At 38.9% G+C, this 13,412-nt stretch overlaps 1 long non-coding RNA gene across 1 annotated transcript; it reads right to left on the bottom strand.

Annotated features, from left to right (window-relative positions):
• Nucleotides 1–8,464: 8,464 nt before the first annotated feature.
• Nucleotides 8,465–13,211, bottom strand: LOC138105610 (uncharacterized). Its single transcript, XR_011148564.1, has 4 exons — nt 13,144–13,211; nt 10,737–10,787; nt 10,135–10,260; nt 8,465–8,749 (listed from the first exon to the last, which is right to left on the bottom strand). It is a non-coding gene; the product is annotated as an uncharacterized lncRNA (long non-coding RNA).
• Nucleotides 13,212–13,412: the final 201 nt, after the last annotated feature.

Below are 13,412 nucleotides of genomic sequence, written 5' to 3'. Positions count from 1 at the left end.
TTGTAATATGTAGAACAATGCCAAGGCTTTTGGGGTTCAAAAAGTGGTTACATGGATATGGATGAAAAAGGTTATAGTGTTTAACTTCTGTTAGGGAGTAAACAGGTGTTTGTTGGACAAGTTGTTGGGTTTTTTGTTTTTTAAATATATGTATTCATAACTTCTTCCCTTAGTCAAAATATTTTATGACTCCCTCTCCCAGCTTTCAGGAGGAAAAGAGCCCAGAGGAAAGTGATGTATTTCCCATAGGATGCTCTGGCTCTTGCTGCAATGGGCTCACCTCTGCCTCTCTGGGATGCAGGTTGGTCAGAAAAAACTCTCTTCCTTACATTCCTGTGAGAGACAGAGTGGGGTCATATTGGGAAAAGGGGCAGCAGGGTTAACACCATGGCAAGGCTGGTGGTAGAGATACTGCAGTGCCCGGAGGTTACTGTGAAACGCTGAGGAAGAGATGAAGAAAATGGTTGGATTTCTTGGGGCAGTGATCTGCAGGGCTGGGCACCACGGTAGCAGACCTTGCACAGTGCTGTCATTTCTGCAAGTATTGTTTAACAGCAGGAAGGAAGCCTCTGTTTTTTGGAGAACTGGTTGTAGCCGTGTGTTGTGCAGGCAGATTGCTGACTATGAGCCCCAGTACACGTACTCTTTGGTGTGCACCTCTTCAGCTGCAGCCTTGCTATTGCAGGTGCTGCTCATGGAAATTACAGACTGACGGGTTCAGCTTCTGTGGGTTTTCAGTGGAAATCCTCTGTTGCCTCATCAATCGTAAACATAAAACACTGATGAGAATGTCACTAAGCTGACTCAAAAGAGAACATCTAACTTCCCTTAATTTTCTTCTTGGTGGGAGAAGGTAGAAATAATCCGGTTGTATATTGCTGTATAGAACTGGCAGGATGCCTGTTTCCACAGTCTTGTGGCCTAACTGGTGACCCTAAAGCAGAATTCAAGAAACAGGATTATAAACAATGAAAAATAGTTTAACAATAGATGCCTGTTCCTTAGGTAATAGACAGATGTGGGTCAACAGCCTTTCTTTTGCTTCCTAGAGATTGGGATTGGGGGAAGGGTTGGTGTTGCTGGGAATTGTAATGAAAAAATTTCAACACAGATTAGCAGGAAAAGTTGGCAAGTGTAAAGCTCATCCTCTTCATTTCCCAATCTGACAATCTCTGATGTCATGCCAGAGGAAACAGATTTCTGTAACGTCAATTGCGTGTAATGCTCAAACTGAGGCTTTTGAATATTTATGATTCTTGGCTCACTAAAAAGGACTTTATTGCATTTAAAGATAGTCCTTTTGATATGAAGATCTGAGGTTCCTTAGAAAAGGACTGAGCAAGGAACTTAAACTCTGAATTATAGTGTATTTTGGATGACAACTTTCTCCTGGCTGAATTTCAGGACTTACCATAGAATCACATATACAGCCCTCTGGGAAGTGCTGAGAAGCAAAATAAAGCCATGGAATCCTTCAGGCCAATTGTCAGTGTTTTTCTAGTTTGAGATTTTTGAATCAGGCTCCATGTACAGCTTCTTTCCACACAGGTTCTATTGCTTGTGAAGTTCAGGTTTTGGTAAGAAAGTTAATTCTTGGTCTTACATACAGACAGGATTTTCAAATATTTTTCCTGCTGTTCCTTCTTTCCATGCGATTGCACTTTTTGCCACTGGCACAGTTGGGTTCATCAAGTGTGGCTCATCACAGCTGAGAAAATTAAGTGCCACAATAGAACTTTTTTTTAAGCAACACTGTGGCTTCATATAGCAAACCCTTATTTTGGGAACCAGGAGGTTAAAATCACTTAACACCTCCAATGTTGCTGCTCATCACTTGAGCTGTACAGGAGGATTAATGTAGATAGTTTCTTCAAGAGAAGGGTCTTTGGATGCATATTCTCATAATCAGTGTTGGTGCAAACAAAGGCAAAGGGCCTTCCCAAAGCCTTGGCCTCCATGTCCAGAGGAGCACCTACAGAAATAGAGATGAACTCCCAGTGGGGAGTGTGTGCTCTCAGGAATAAGTGCATACTTTGAAATGAGGCTACTGGTGTCAAATACAGCATCAAAAACAAATAATGCAAAAAAACATCAATAACATGCCTTTCTAAATCTGAATGGTCATCTGAGAAGGAGATTTTTCCTCTGCTAAGAGCTAGCAAATTTCAGTGTTGTGGAAGAATTGTGCTCACAGTCATATTGGACTTGCTCTTAAGTAACAAGCTTATACTGTACAGCTGTATTAGAGAGACACTTCTCAGCTCACTGATCATTCTTTTATTTTTGTGACTTTGTTTCTACCTTCTGCCTGTAAATTTTCAGCAATACATGAGTTAAAGATCCCATGGTGCTCAATGGACATATAAGGAAGGGTACAGGAGGTAAAGAAAAAAATAAATTCAACAGATAAAGTAATGTACTCCAAGTTCATTAAGATTGAGTTCTCTTGAGGAAAATGGCTCAAAACAGATTATCAAGATCTTCTGTAATGCATAGACATGGCATTATGGAAAAAGAACTGTAAGCTAGCCCAGCCCCTTTTAGCCTATTCATTTAAAGCCAAATAGGCTCTCTCAGGGACTCCCGGAACACATACTCTTTCCCCCAGCTCCTGGAGCAGCTACAGAAGTCTTGTCCTGACTAAGAGAAATGCTTCACATCTTCCTGATTTGCCAATTACCTTTATGAGCAGTTCCATTGTCACCTGGAGGCTTGCCTTCGTCAAAGTAACAATCACCATTGGAACGACAGCCTGAAGAGCTGTGCATACAGTGATGAAAAGATATTCCTTCCCCTACCTGTGTGTGCTTTTGAAACCAGCCCAGCCAGCTAAATTGCAACCTTTGCTGTCTCCTCACTTTCATATTCATTATCTGCCTGTTAACTCGTGCTGTTTTTCCTTTGAACTAATTTTGCATATCAAATGTTTTATTGGAACCCAGTGAGATTAGATCTATTCTGCTTTTTCCCCCCTCTATGAAATCAGGTGTTTTATCTCAGGTTTGTGACTATGGAATACTTGGCATCCTGTTTTGATTTCCTTTTGCAGTTGCAAATTCTTGCTGCTTGCTTTATTTCTGATGCATCTGGCTGAAGAACCAGCTGACTCACTTTGCTAAATTCACAGTTTAATTTTTTCCCAGTAGTCTAGAAAAGGAGTTAAGTGCCAGGTAAGTGAGCTGAAGTGCTTTGCTAATTGATCAGAGGAGTGCCAGTGCTAGGCAGAGTGAGGCACTGCTCACAGGCGTGAAAATTGTTCCTTATATTGGTGTTTACTAGAAAGCAACCAGGTTAGTTTTTGGTAAACTGAAGAACTGTTATGGTTTACTTTGCCTCCAGTTTGCCCCAGTGTCCAATCTGCTTTTGAAAATGTTTTTCTACTCTGCAGTCTTTTTTTCTTTTAGACCTGTCTAATTAATTTCTCCCTTAGTTTTTTAGATATCTGTACCCCATTTACTGTTCTCGAGGTACATGTTTACTGTTTGATGCACCAGGTGTGTTTCAACTAATACAATACTTTACCAGTAGCATGTAATATTTCTCTTTTAGAATCTAGGATAGAAATTATCCTTCTTTCAACTGGAATACATTATCCTCTGAATTTTACTTTCTCCTTAAAAGTCATAATTCTGGCTTTAGTTGGATAACCAACTCTTGCTTATATTGTTTTAGTCACAAACATGAAAATCATGAGAATTGTCAGGAGACATTGAAAAATGAAACTGTATTGCAGCATAATGTACAAGGTAGTAGTGCTTTTAGAATGGCACTTTTTAAATTGAACAAGAACAAAGTTTTCTAGAAAAATGAGTGAGGAATGTGGTGATAATAACCAAGGGAGTAAATGAAGCTTCACTTAAAGCTTGTCCTTTGAACAGACTTGACAGGTTTAGCGTGTTTGCATACCCATGGCACAGGTTCACTTCCACATCCCCAAAGGAATTCTCTGGTAATGGGAAAAGTCATCAATGCAGTGGCTTTACACCTTCATCTGAGGAGTTCTATGAACTTCCATCCAATTTCCAAAAGGTCGTGCATAACTTCTGGAAATGCTCCACCAACTAAAATTAAGTCGAAGTAAATGCCAGAGATATTTAGACAATATTTTATTTTCAAAAGCTTGAATTCTTTGCATGTGCCTCATGGCTAAGATAAAATGGAAATTTAGATTAACAAGAATACCCTGAAGCTGTAAGTCAGCATTTAAACTTTATCTGAAAATGCAGAATACATAAAATCTAACAGAGTTTGGTGTATTTGGAGATACATTGTCCGCTTCTACTAGGATCTGTTTGTGTGGATCTCACTTAAAATTCGTTGGTTTTTTTCAAGAAAAGCAAAAATGAAAAACATTCTTGGAGAGAAATCAAACAGGCACAAGAGTCTAGCAAGTTTTTTGTACTTTTTTTCCCCATTAGCTGATGTTTGCCTTCATTTCATAAGTAAAAACTGGGAACTTATTTTAGCTTGAAGAAAGTTAAGACAGTCCAAAGCCCTTGATTTTGCAGGGAAGTGGAATTTCTTTTATTTTTCCTGACAAAGCTTGAGAGAATCTTATCTTGAAATCTCAGTGACTTTATACTGACTTTACATTTTGGGGACCAAAAGGTGTTATATTCTTACCTTGCATATAGAAAAAAAAAAAAAAAAAAAAAAAAAAAAAAAGAAAAAAGAAAGGAAAATTTAAAATTTAAAGGTTTGGATTAAGTTCTCTTCCTTTTTCCACATGAAGTGATGACATTGAAGATTCTCTCATCAGTGTGAAAAAAGGTAAGATCATACCTCTATTCTTTCTATTCTTTATTTTTTTTCCCCCTCTGGGCCCCTCCCATATGCACAAGGTTTTTTTCAAAACTAAGCAATGATTTCATCTTAACACTTCTTTGTCCTAAGCAGGATGTGCCTGTTGGGAAGATCTCTGGCAATGGAAATCTTTTGAAAGTGTCTTTATGTCATCTTCCCAGATGCTAAGCATTAATGAATTTTAAACTGTTCTTATTGTACTTAACAAAGATGTATATTTAATTTATTTATATTCCAACAATAGGCTTCATATAGAAGGAAGTATGGAAGATATTGAATGCTTTGGCATGTTTGTTTTTTTACTCATCCCTGGTCTGAATCATAGAATTAAATTACTTGAAATTTCTTTAAGGGGAAGGTTTTTTTTGCAGCATCACAGAAACTTGTGAGAATTATCTTTTTTAATCTAATCTTTGATCAATATCAAACTAATATTTTTTATCTTCTGGAAAACAAATCAGGAAAAAGAAACTCTTTCAAAGAAATATTTAAAAGGGAAGAGTGTTTATATGTATTTTTAAATACAGCTTTAAAATAAAATTTAAAAAAACCAGCCTAAACCACTTACTTTTCTCTGAAACAAAATTACTTTCAAATTGGCTTTATTATTATAATGCTTTACAGCAGTGGGTACTAAACTCCTTCCAGTCAGACCCAGATTAGGTTAGACTAATGATCCCCAGTACTGAAGAAATATATGGGACTCCAGAGCCTTTTATAAGCGAAGCTGGAGAACCACAGTTAATTCTTCTGTTCCCAGGAAGAGTGACATTTGTCCTCTGTTTTCTCCACAAGTCTCAGAAAGGTTATACCTCAAGGCACTATAATATATCCTCTCTAGCTTTGTGTGGCATGAAAATTTTCCTCGGCCATGGAAAGCATAAAAATTCATTCCCTTTTTGCCCACAGCTCTCTGTCTGCTGGTCTTTGTTCTTGGTTTGTTCCTAGGTATTGTCCTTGATGGAAGTGATTTAGACCAGAAACCTTAAGCTTTGCCCAGTATTTAACCAAAGTTTGAGTTAATCCTAGTTTGCCTTCACAAGTTCAGGGACAGCTATATTTCATACAGGGCTGCATAACCCAATACATACTAATACTTTTACTAAAGCTTCTACACATTCACTTAAGCACTGATAAATTACAACTTATGATGTAATGATATGTTTTTTGTTGTTTCCTCTCACTATGTGTTGAGGAGTTGAGACACAGAAGTTATATGTTGTACTAAGGAAATTTGGATTACAACTGAGCATTAGTTAATTAAGTCTATATATACTATTCAAAGCACAGGCCAAAGAAACATGAATTTTTTGTTCTTCTTCCTTTCTATCTCATTTATCGAATTACTTCAAGGCAAGCTTCCTCTTCTCCATAACCTAACTTTTCAATGCTTTACATATGCCTCTACTATACTGGTGCAGCTATAGGGTACTTCTGCTGGCTCTATGAGGGGAGGAACAAACAAATGGCAGCAATTAACTGAAAGCAACAGTTTTTGGAGACCCTACCAGTCACTGGTTGTTGTTCTGTGAAATATCTTCAAAACTTTAATTCCCATGATTGCTTTGGTTGTTGAAACATTCTTCCTGAATGAAATACTTGATTAAATTACCACATTTCTAATTTCTTAATTCAAGAACAGACTTCTCTTTACCATTGTGGTGCCAAGCAAAGTACAGGTTGTCCAGAAGAGGCACGAATGAGCCCTGCATATTGCCCCATATTGCTGCCACAGAGGGAGAAGGCCATGAATGGTTTGTTTCTCCACTGTAGGAACAATGATGTCAAAAGGAATGTTATCCTGCTTCCCAGCCATCCCTTAAAAACAAAAAAGGAACAAGTGGCAGATCATGCAGGATCTTCAAAAGACCAAATATTTTTGTTACCAAATATTTTTGATACCACAACCTTTTTCTATGCTCATTTATGGGATCTTTAGGAACCAGTATGAGTCATTTGAGTCCCTTGCTGTGTGAGTGCAGGAGAGCTTGCATTTGCAGCAGGGGCTCATCAGTGTCTGAGACCAGCAGGGCCTCTGCTCTTTCCTTGCTACTGTTGGTTGCTTGGAGAGGTGAAGAGCTCACATCAGGGTTAGACAGAAATATTAGGACAGCAAAAGAAAAGATAAACTAATGAACACTGAGAGGAAGGAGCCTTAGTTCTTACAGAAAGTGAGAGAGGGAAAAGGTGGCTTTCCTCATCATGGTCCAGATAAAGTCAAGAGAAGAGCTTTCCTAATCTGGGGCACAGGAAAAGGAGAGGAGTGAGAGAGTGGTAAAGTCTAAGTGAAAACAGAATCAAGAGAAATCTTACTGTTTCCTGATGGGCCCCAGGAGACCACCTGTTTGGGATGGCATAGGAAATACAGGTCAGACAAGGTCAGGCTGCAGGAGAGACCATGGGCACAGAGCATCAAAATAGCAACTTCCATAGAGCATTTTGCTGCAGAGGTTGGCAGTATCCAAAATTGAGCATATAATGCGTGTTGGTTCAGTTCAATATACCAAAATGTTTTAATCTGCACTAGACTATTTCCCAACACTTGGAATAACAATATATTTTCACAGAAAGTGAATTTTTCTTTTTAAATCATTTTGAAAGGAAACTCCTTGCAATTCAAATGCTACATGTATTTGAGCAAGAAATTCCTTTCTTTAAAACATTTTTTTTAAACATTTCTTTTTTAATAGTCCTTCATTATAATATGTCCCTGGCACCATGTGACATTATTATATGACTTAGATCACAAGCCAGTCAACAAATACAACTCTGCTTGTCCAGAGGGGAAGACACAGTGTAATATTTGTCTGAGGTAGTCACCTTGGAAGTCTGGTCAATATAATCAATGTCATCAGTACTGTTGAGTAGATGGGTTGGATAAAATGGGTTGGATACTCCTGCCCTATTTCTCTCCTTCATATGAAAACGTTTGCAGTTAATACACTCCACTTAGTGATGGAGGAATACAATTTTTAATCTGATGAAATGTCTTTTTAATTAGGATTGCTTTATGTTCCCAAAAGTTCAAGGTCTCCCCAAGTCAAACTTTGAGATACCAAAGCAGTTCTCATCCCATATTATCATAATACCAAAATAAAAACACTCCTTGGACTCTGAAACTACCCTGTGTCTTCCTGGGTGCCAGTGGTGTGGTTTGATGATACAGCATGTTTAAAACCTGTCCTGGGTCTCTTAGACTGAAATGTTTTCTCCATCCCAGGGGGTGAGTGACCTGTTTGCAGTCAGTGCTGAAAGTGTTCATGCTGCAGAGGTGAAAGCCAAGCCCTGTTTTTCCTGGGGAGCCTCACACTCCCCCTGGCTGCCCTGTGAATCCAAGGGCTGGGTTTGCTGCTCCTCTGCCTTGGGATAAAGTGCTTCCAAACAGCCCCTTCAATGAGTGTTGGCTTAGGTTTGTATTGCAGTGCAGTTTTTCTTTTCACAGTGTTTATACGTGTCCATGTGTTTATCTTAGGATTTTACTGAAAGAAAATAGATGGGCTGAAAGCATTCATAACCATAGCATCTGCTGTTCATACATATATGTATGTGCATACACCCACAAAAACAATACAGTACAGTACAGATTCACTTTTTTTTTTTTTTAAAGTCATCCACAAAAAGAAATGTTCCAGGTTCTGTTGTGAAATGATTTTAGGTTTACAGTATTCATGTAATGCTATGGAAAAAGGAAGAAATAATTGAGACCTACTGAACATTTTGTGCTTAATTCTTCTTTTTTAAGCCTTTCTTATTGCACAAGTAACCACAGACTATTTGCTGCTGCAGCTGTTTCTCATGCATGATGTAATTGTTTTATTAAGCATTATTTGTTTGCATAGATCAGATTCTGTTATGACTGTGAATGGCCATTAAATCATGCCCAGTGCCATTCTGAGGCTGGGAGTTTCAAAAGTTCATGACATCGGTGTAACTCCAAAGCAGTGACCTAAATGGAAAAGACTGCCATTGGTTCCCTTCTCATGTTTGTAAACAGTTGTTTATAGCACTGTGTGTAGACAAAGATGGTTACACTAGCACTAAGGATAAGCATAACTACCTAGCACAGTTTTGCAAAAAAAAAAAAAATTTTTTTAGACATGATAGAGAAATATCTCTGACTACTTGTGATAAATTAATAATTAAAAAATCTAGCAAAATGTTAACTTCTAGGTGCAGTATATTGTTCTTGCAAAACTTTTTTCTTCTTGAATACTGACCAAATACAATTTGTCCATAACTTTGTGCAGTTTAACATGGCTGGTGGTGCCTAGAATTATGCTAATTAAAATATGCCACTTTCAAATGACATTCAACTGCTCATTGCAGAGAAATCCTGATACCATGCTACCACACTGTCAGGATTTGACAGGACAGTATTTATAGGCTGTGAGGAAGAAAATGGGCACAGGACATAGCAAATAATGCTATCTGTGTCCCTGTATTAATGCTTCTGAGCTGCAAAATAGTCACATGTGCTCCCTTGAAATGCATTAGCATGGTTAGAGTACTTGTTAGTCAGCATTAAGAAGGCTGTCATGTGAATCTAATTTTGTTCAGATTGTAGGAAAATACCGATTTGCCTGTCAAGAGAGAACTTTAAAAATCTGTCAGAGGAAATGGATGAGGACACACTATAATGTACACAAACTACGTGAAAAAAGGTAGATCTTGACCTTTTACTCATCTGGGTTTTTTCAGCGTGTAAACACAGGGTACCCAATGATATTCACAAGCAGCTGGCAGAAATGCTTTCTCACAAAGCTCATGATTTCCTTGTGGAAGCCATGGCTGCAGCCAATGGCAGATTGTAAGCAGGACTGTGGAAAGCTATGCATGCTTTCATGAAGAGCAAAAAAATCTACATGATTAAATGTATGTGGGGAAATATTTTCATATCATTCAGACAACAAATCAAATTATCTGATCACTTCTGTTCTGGATGGGTTGTTCCATATCTGCTTCGGATGGGTGGCTTGTATCTTATTCTCTTAAGCTTTCTAGTCCCTTTTCAACTATAACATACCTCCTTTTCATCTGACAGCAGCAATGAAACAGTTAAAAATTTTCAGGTTCGCTCTTCTACTCTCTCCTATGAATTCCTTTTTCCACTAACAAGTGAAAATACTTTTGGGAGCTGTTTTAGCTGTTGTTCCCAAGCCATGAATGAAGTTTCTCAGATGAGGTATAAGTTTATTAATGAGGAAGGGCAGTGTGTCTCCCTGGTTCTGTGATGGGATCACTTGGCCCTGCTGGCTCCAGGCTGGGGTGAAGTTGCCCTGAGGGGGCTCATCTGCAGAAATGGCAGGACCCATCCTCCAAAGTCCCTCTCACCTGTCACCCACAGAAGTAGGTATAGGATGAGCTGGGATAGCTGGGATACGAGGCTCAGGAATTCTGGCATTCTTCTGTCCCTCCTTGCTCTGAGTTTGTTAGTAAGACAGGTCTAGAAAGCCACAGCTAGAGAAACAAAAATTTGATCTTGATGTGTAAAACAAGTTCATTAAGAAGTTTTCCATCTTTTAAGATGTTTGTTCTGCTTTCTGGTTTACTTTCCTTTAACAGACAGATTTTCCTCTCTCTCTTTAGTCATTTTTCATTCACAAACAGAAAAAAATCTTTGTGCTCATCATGTGACCTACACAGGCATGAGAGCTGGGCTTGTGCAAACCTCATGAAGTTCAGCAAGGCCAAGTGAAAGGTCCTGCACCTGGGTCAAGACAATCCCAAGCACAAATACAGGCTGGGTGGAAAATGGATTGAGACTAGACCTAGAGAGAAAGACTTGAGGATGTTTGTGGATGAAAAGATCAATATGATTTGGCAGTGTGCGCTTGCAGCCCAGAAAGCCAAACATGTCCTGGACCACATCAAACATGGGCAGCAGGGTGAGGGAGGGGATTCTGCCCCTCTATTCTACTCTTGTAAAACCCTACCTTGAGTGCTGCATCCAGCTCCAGGTTCCCCAACACAAGAAAGACATGGACCTGTTGGAAAAAGTCCAGAGGGAGGGTGATGAACCTGATCCAAGGGCTGGAGCTCCTCTCCTGTGAATACAGACTGAGAAAGCTGGGGCTGTTCAGCCTGGAGAAGGCTCTAGGGAGACCTTATAACACCTCCCAGTACCTTACAGGAGACCTGGAGAGGAACTTTTCACTTTTCAGGACATGTTGTGATAGGACAAGGGGTAATGGCTTTAAGCTGCGAGAGGGCATGATTAAATTAGCTATAAGGAAGGTATTCTTTACTGTGAGGGTAATGAGGCATGGGAACAAGTCACCCAGAGGGGCTGTGGACTCCTCATGCCTGGAGGTGTTCAAGGCCAGGATGGAGGGGGCTTTAAACAACCTGGTTTATTGGAAAGGTCCCCACTCATGGCAGTGTGGTTGGAACAAGATAATCTTTAAGGTCCCTTCCAACCCAAACCATGCTATGATTCTATGAACTTTTAAATTGACATAAGCTATCCTGTGTATGCAAACTGGTGTACCGACAAGATTCAACCTATTGCAGTACCTTTTTATTTCAGCAGTCCTGCTAAGGAACTTTCATGATGTGGTGCAGCATATGCTGAATGTTGAACTGTCACGAGTACATAGAAATATGAGTGCAAATAAAGATGTTTCACAGCGTTGGAAAACTTTAAAAAAAAATGGCAGGCATAAAACTGATGCTGCAGTGTTGAGTGGGCCACGTAAAGAAAAGCCTTGAAAAAATACGCCCTTTTACATGTAGGCTTTTTGCTCTTTCTGAGCTCATGTTTTTGTCACCAAAATTCTGTCAGTGGCTTCTCTAGTCAAGGTGACATGCTGGACCAACTACTTTTCAGGAGTTTCTCCACTTAATGAAATCCCCAAGTCCAGTCAGATACCTGGACTCTTCACTGATGCATAAACAGTTGTCCTAACTACCTTATAATGGTGTTGAAACTAGAAAACAGCCCTCTGGGAAATGCTGAGAAGAAAATAGACCTATGAAGTCCTTAAGGCTGATTTCTGCTGGGCCTCAGTACTCAGTACAAGAAAATTCTGCATAAAAAATAAATAAATACTCTAGAGGAAAAATAGCTTACTTAAACCAAGAGCCATAGCACTCCTGAAATGAGAGCATGCTGATAAAGTGATGTTGCATTTCCTAGTGGGTTCACATGAATAACCAGTCAATCAATCATGACTGGTTGTTTTCTCAATTTCTAATGTATCTGACTTGAGTTCTTTACCCACAGAATACAATTTTCTATTTCTCTGTCTGATCCAATAACAGTTTGTGTGATAGATGCATATTCTGCTTGGATAAAATGAAGGGGTGAGAGTTGCAAGAAGATATTTGAAACCAATTTTTAATAAAAGGTAGGAACCAGGACTATTCTGGCTAATTTCATAGTGACATCTTTGTCAACAAATTAAAGTCTAATAGTTAAAGGACATACTAGGAACCTTAAACTCTTGAGTCTGCACTGACCCACTTTATAGTCTTGGATTATTCATTCATTTCTCTTTGGCTTCACCATCATTCAGCGAACTAACTCTGTAAATGCAGGAATGGAAACCTTTTCTTTTGCTCCATTTGGATTTTTAAGGGTTTTTTCTGGCTTAGTTTTTCCTTTGATGGAATGCATACTGGGATTACATATTCTTGGTAGAAGAAGGGTGCATTTTTTTTGGAGAATATTATGACTGAACTATTTGTCCAGGGTACTGAAAACCTAAGTTCCTTAAACTTTTTTGGTTTCTTTGCCTCCCCTCTCTCCCTGACTTTTGTGATAATATTGTGGACATTTGTCCTGTCTAAATACTTTTTTGGGCTATGGTCTTCATTAGCTTCTCCGTAACTTGGTGTCTATTATGAATTTTGTTTTTATTTGTTCTCTTGGTTCCCATGGGTACCTCATCACTCCCCAGCTGTCTCAACTCCTTTGGTCTGCATACTATGACTGGGCATATGACTACTATAGCTTAATGGAAACTATACTGTCTAGAATGTATCTCTCCTAATGATCTGCCTGAATTTTGGTCTCTTTCCAGAATGGAGAAGACCTTTTTCAATGCATTTCTTGTTTCTCATGCAAAGGTCCAACAGTTCCATTTCCATATATTTTATTAATTCTGTTCCGGAAAACACTTTCTGATGTACTCTGCTGCTACTTCTTATTTATGGAATATCTTCAGTCACTCCTGTTTAACTTCCTTTCTTCTCCACTAAGCTAATGAAGCTAATGTAGAAAACCCAGCGTGTTTTCTCTCAAGTCATCAGAACAGCCAATCTCACATTTTTGAATATCCGGAGGGTGTGTGAAGCATCAGATCTTACCTTGAAAGCTTGAAAATAGGAGATGATACCCACCCTAATCTTCCTTTTTTATTCTCATGGAGTTCTGTCTGACAAACCTCTCTGGACAGTCCATAATCCAGGAACACCCTGTTCTGTGCAAGAATATTACACACACAAAGTTGTAAATCACACTGGCAGCTTCTTCTTGCATTTTGCTCTTTGCTGGAGCCTGTCTCAAATAAGACCATTGAAATCAAATGAGTCATTTACTAACTCAGAGTAAGAGAAGAATCTGGCTCCAGAAAATTCAGACACCTTTGTAACAAAGGTATGATATGACT

The sequence above is a fragment of the Aphelocoma coerulescens genome, chromosome 2 (assembly GCF_041296385.1).
Source record: "Aphelocoma coerulescens isolate FSJ_1873_10779 chromosome 2, UR_Acoe_1.0, whole genome shotgun sequence".
Taxonomy (NCBI): domain Eukaryota; kingdom Metazoa; phylum Chordata; class Aves; order Passeriformes; family Corvidae; genus Aphelocoma; species Aphelocoma coerulescens.
The sequence above is the reverse complement of the archived record's forward strand: the minus strand, read 5'-3'. Positions and strand labels throughout refer to the sequence as shown.